The 6,000-nt window shown below is 35.4% G+C and overlaps 1 long non-coding RNA gene across 1 annotated transcript in view; it reads left to right on the top strand.

The window, feature by feature from the left end:
- The first annotated feature begins 353 nt into the window (after positions 1 to 353).
- The window catches only part of LOC112204429 (uncharacterized), a 110,579-nt gene continuing 104,932 nt past the window's right edge, over positions 354 to 6,000 (top strand). The window contains exon 1 of the long non-coding RNA XR_002938079.2: positions 354 to 411. This is a non-coding gene — a long non-coding RNA (uncharacterized LOC112204429). The remainder of the gene's footprint in view (positions 412 to 6,000) is intronic.

The raw sequence follows: 6,000 nt of genomic DNA, 5'->3' as shown, positions 1-6,000 counted from the left end.
TGGACGTTGGGGTTAACGCTGAAATGAGTTAAGACTTGGGGGAACTGGTCAGGCATAATTGCATTTTAAAATGTGAAAAAGATGAGGTTTGGGAGGGGCAAGGGGCTAGGGGTGTAAAGATATGGTCTGGTTCTGCGTCTCCACCCAAATCTCATCTTGAATTGTAATCGAAATTCTAATCCCCACATGTTGTGGGAGGAACCTTGTGAGAGGTGATTAGATTATGCAGGCAGTTACCCCATGCTGTACTCATAATTTTGAGTGAGTTCTCATTAGATCTGATGATTTTGTAAGGGACTTTTCACCACTTTGCTCTGCACTTCTCTCTCCTGCCACCATGTGAAGGATGTGTGTGCTTCCCTTTCTGCCATGATTGTAAGTTTCCTGAGGCCTCCCAAGCCATGCAGAACTGTGAGTCAATGAAATCTCTTTTCTTTATAAATTAGCCAGCCTTGAGTATTTCTTCATAGTATCATGAAAATGAACCAATACATTCATATTCTGATGATAATTGATACAGTTAAACTTTTTGACTATCCCTAATGAAATTCATCTAACACTATCACGTTGTTGGTTCAATTAGCATTTTCTTGATTACCGGAGATACAAAATTTTTATTTATTTTATATCTATAAAATATTATAATTTGTATAATATTTTATTTTTAATGGAAATTTGTTTTTCTTTTGGAAATTGAACACTTGTAGTATTCTTCAGGTATTGAAGTCTTAGTTATTTATTGGTAATATGTAGAAATTCCTTATACATACATACCAATTTTGTGCTTGGAAACCTCTTTCCTGTAACTTCATCTACCCCATCTTGTGATCTTACACCATTGCCCTCCCATGTGCATATTTAGAATCAGTTTGTCTAATTACAGAAGTAATCACACATCTTAAAGAGTAAAATGGGAAAATGTGAAATGATTACTGATGTATCTATAAATCATAGGGATATTTTGATATCATTCACACTAAAGGTTATAAGACAAACCTATGCTAAAATAAAAAGGAGGACAGATAATGAGTATTTTAGCTTTTCAAGCCACACATGTCTCTGTTTTTTGTTAATTAAGATGATTTTTAAAAAATAAAATAGACACATGTATTTAACTATGTAAAAATGCCATTAAAAGACACTTCAATTATGATACTGCAAAAAAAATCACTGAATAAAATGCTAAATAAATAATATTACAGTCTGAGTGCTTTTGAGTTGTAGGAAAACACATTTTCTGATGTAATATATATTGTTAAACTACAAATTTCACAGTGTACAATCAGTTATGTGGAATTTGCCTGAATTTTGAAGTCTGAAAGTTCACTAATCAATAAGTATTAGTAAGATTAGCCTGGTTTTTCTCTAACTTGTATAGGCTGAACACAGCTCATTATTTTTTAAATTCTCATACAAAAATTACAGTTATCCTAAGATTGATGACATACATGAAAACTCTAAGGCTAGAAGGAGGAAACACTGCATTGAAAATAGGTTTTTGAAAGAGAAGGTGGTTTGCATTAGTCATGTGCAATTAAACCAGTCTTAAAATCAAAGTACAGTAAACCCAAGGAGTCCAGCCCTGATTATCTATGAGTTAGTGATGCATGAGATAGGATATTCAAGGTGGTAATGTGAAGTGTAACCATGTGAAAAAAGCCAAGATCACTCATAAGGAGCTTCTAGTGATTTAAAGTATAGTACATTCTACTACGGAATTCTAATGTAGTTATTTTACCCATACTACCAATGGTACTTATATTAGAGTTTTTTTTTTTAATTTCATGGGTCAAATTCAAATATGGTCCTATGTGTTCACAGTAGTTTCACTCAACATTAAAAATATAACTTGGAAACACTGTTGATTATTTTGATCGCTGTGTATTATCATACAGATGCTGCTCAAGGCTGCCCAACTGAGGAAGAGAGCCAGTGCTGAAATTCAGCCCAAGTTGTTTGCCAAGCCCATACCCAGGCACAAGGCTGTACAAGCTAAAAAAAATGCCTTTCTTATAATCCCACAAAAATAAAATATAAACTAATGCTGGCCTGATTTAGCTCTTCTCATGATCATCATTATATCATGATCTCCTTACAGTATTAAAGGTCAATACAATAGCATAAAGAAAATATGCAATTGCAAAGTCCAGAATGCCAAAACTGTGACATAAGTTAATTAGCACCCTCTGGAACAGGATGTAATCTAAAAAATGCCAGATCACATAACTTTCTAGGCCACATTTCAAATTAATTTGCTTTGTAGGTTAATCTCGATATTCCACCAACAACTTAATCCAGTATAATCAAAACCAAATTTATAATCTATTTACCCCAATATGCTTCTCCTCCTAGCATTTTGTTTAAATGATCACATTTTATATCAAACAACTTAATACTCCATTAGTATCACTTACTCTTTCCTGTCACATTTATTTGATATTTGACCAGAACACAATTTCTTAGAGCCTCCTTCATCTAATTCTTTATATGCCTTCCTACTACTTACTATTTCAGGTATACAGCTCTGATTTTGTAATTCTCCAGGTGAAATGCCTTTGATAGCTCTTTGTTCCCAGCACAATTACTTCGTAACTACTTGCCCTGATATTCAGTCATCCATAAACTGCTGCAACCTACCATGTTAATCTTTTATTTTTATTTTATTATTATACTTTAAGTTTTAGGGTACATGTGCACATTGTGCAGGTTAGTTACATATGTATACATGTGCCATGCTGGTGCGCTGCGCCCACTAACTCGTCATCTAGCATTAGGTATATCTCCCAATGCTATCCCTGCCCCTCCCCCCACCCCACAACAGACCCCAGAGTGTGATGTTCCCCTTCCTGTGTCCATGTGATCTAATTGTTCAATTCCCACCTATGAGTGAGAATATGCGGTGTTTGGTTTTTTGTCCTTGTGATACTTTACTGAGAATGATGATTTCCAATTTCATCCATGTCCCTACAAAGGACATGAACTCATCATTTTTTATGGCTGCATAGTATTCCATGGTGTATATGTGCCACATTTTCTTAATCCAGTCTATCGTTGTTGGACATTTGGGTTGGTTCCAAGTCTTTGCTATTGTGAATAGTGCCGCAATAAACATACGTGTGCACGTGTCTTTATAGCAGCATGATTTATAGTCCTTTGGGTATATACCCAGTAATGGGATGGCTGGGTCAAATGGTATTTCTAGTTCTAGATCCCTGAGGTATCGCCACACTGACTTCCACAATGGTTGAACTAGTTTACAGTCCCACCAACAGTGTAAAAGTGTTCCTATTTCTCCACATCCATGTTAATCTTTACCTCCCAGGATTTACATTACGTAAGCTGTTTTGCCCCATAGATATCTCCTGTGAAAAACATCTTACTGAAAAAGTTTAACACCAATACACTTTACTGAATTCCCAGATTCTTTCATTTACTTAAAAAAATCCAGCTTATATATCTAGTACAATTTACCAGTTTAAAATATATAATTCATTGGTTTTTAGTATATTCAGAATTCAATTTTGGAATATTTAATCTTACAAAAAAAACCCTTATACCTATTATTAATAACTTCTCATTTCTGCCTAATGTTCCATTCCGAGGCAATTACTAATAGATCATCTGTCTCTACAGACTTGTCTATCCTGGACACTTCAAATAAATAGAAGAATTCAATATGTGGTCTTTGTGACTGGCCTTTTACACTTAGCCTACTGTTTTTAAGGTTCTATCCATGACATACTTTAACATACTGTAGCACATATTAGAACTTCACTTCTTTTTTATTGCTCAATAGTATTCTGTTATATGGATATACTACATTTCATTGATCTATTTATTTATCTAAATATTTGGGTTGTTTCTGATTATGGGCTATTATGAATAATGTTACCAATAACATTTCTGTAAAAGTTTTTGGTAGGTATGTGTTGTCATTTCTCTTAATAGTATACCTAGGAATGGAATTGATGGCTCATATTGTAAAACTAGGTAGAAATTTTTGAGGGACTGACAGTTTCCTAAGGTGGCTGTACCATTTCACATTCCTGTCAGTAGTGTATAAGCATTCCAATTCTTCCACATCCTTGTTAACACGTGCTATTATCTGACCTTTGTTGTTGTTTGCTTGTTTTTTGAGACAAAGTCTTGACGTGTTGCCTAGCCTGGAGTGCAGTGGTGCAAACTTAGCTCACTGCAACCACCACTTCCTAGGCTCAAACAATCCTCCCACCTCAGCCTTCTTAGATGCTGGGAATACAGGCACTCGCCATCACTCCTGGCTATTTATTTTCCTTTGTATTTTATGTAGAGACGGGCTTTTGCCATATTGCCTAGGCTGGTCTCAAACTCCTGGGCTCAAGCAATCTGCACATCTTGGCCTCCCAAAGTGCTGGGATTACAGGTGTGAGCCACCATGCCTGGCCTGACTTTTTGATTATAGCCATCCTATGTATCTGATTCCCACCTACTGATTTACCAACTCTTTTTCATTTCAACTTTTATTTTAGGTCCAGAGGGTACATGTGTGAGTTTGTTGTATGAGTATATTGTGTGACGCTGATGTATGGGGTACAAATAATCCCAACGCCAATGTAGAGAACACAATATCCAGTAGGTAGTTCTTCAGACCCTTTCTCCATCCTGCCCTCCCCAACATGGTAGATCCCAGTGTCTATTGTGCCCATCTTTATGTCCATGCATAACCAATGTTTAGTTCCCACTTATAAGTGAGAGCATGCAGTATTTGGCTTTCTGTGCCCACATTAATTCACTTAAGATAATGGTCTCCAGCTGGATCCATATTGATGCAAAGCACATAATTTCTTTCATTTTATGGCTGCATAGTATTCCATGTTATGTTTGTACCTCATTTTCTTTATCCAGTCCATAGCTGATGGACATCTACATTGATTCCATGTCCTCATTAATGTGAATAGTGTTTTGATGCACATATGAATGTATGTGTCTTTTTGGTAGAATAATTTATTTTCCTTTGGATATACAGCCAGTAATGGAATTGCTGGGTCGAATGGTCGTTCTTTTGTAAGTTCTTTGAGAGATCTCCAAGTTTCATTCCACAGGCACTGAAATAGTTTACATTCCCACCAATAATGAACACGCATTCCCTTTTCTCCACAACCCTGTCAACATCTGTTATTTTTTTACTTTTTAATACTAGCCATTCTGACTGGTGTGTGATGGTACTTCATTATGGCTTTCATTTGCATTTCTTTCCTGACTTGTGATTTTGAGTAGTTTTTCATATGTTTGTTGGTGACATGTATGTCTTCTGAGAAGAGCCTGTTCCTGTTTTTTTGCCCACTTCTTAACAGGGCTGTTCATCTTTTGCTTGTTGATTTGTTCAAGTTTCTTAGAGATAGTGGATATTAGATCTCTGTTGGATGCATAGTTTGCAAATATTTTCTCTCTGTCTGTTTACCCTGTTGATAGTTTCTTTTATTGTGCAGAAACCCTTTAATTTAATCAGGTCCAAATTATCCATTTTTCTTTTGGTTGAAATTGCTTTTGAGGACTTAGTTATGAATTATTTGCCAAAGCTGATGTCAAGAAAGGTATTCTCTAGGTTTTCTTATATGATATTTTATAGTTTTAGATCTTATATCAAAGTCTTTGTTTCATCTCAAATTGACTTTTTTTCTCTGGTAAAAGGTAGGGGTCCAGTTCAAGCTAGTAGAAGAAAAGAAATAATAAAATCAGAGCAGAACTGAACAAAATTGAGACCCCAAAATCCATACAAAGTATACATGAAACCAAAATCTGTTTTTTGAAAGACTAAACAACAGCTATAGACCTCAGTAGGAAGGTTAACAAAGAAAAAAAGAGAAAATATCCAAATAAGCACAATGAGAAATGCAACATAAAAACAATCCTGCAGACATACAAATGATCCTCAGATACTCTTTTCCTCTCTGTGCACCAATTCTAAAATCTAGAGTAAATGGATACATTCCTTGGAAACGCACAATCTCCCAAGACTGA

The sequence above is a fragment of the Pan troglodytes genome, chromosome 11 (assembly GCF_028858775.2).
Source record: "Pan troglodytes isolate AG18354 chromosome 11, NHGRI_mPanTro3-v2.0_pri, whole genome shotgun sequence".
NCBI classification, from domain to species: Eukaryota; Metazoa; Chordata; class Mammalia; order Primates; family Hominidae; genus Pan; species Pan troglodytes.
The sequence above is the reverse complement of the archived record's forward strand: the minus strand, read 5'-3'. Positions and strand labels throughout refer to the sequence as shown.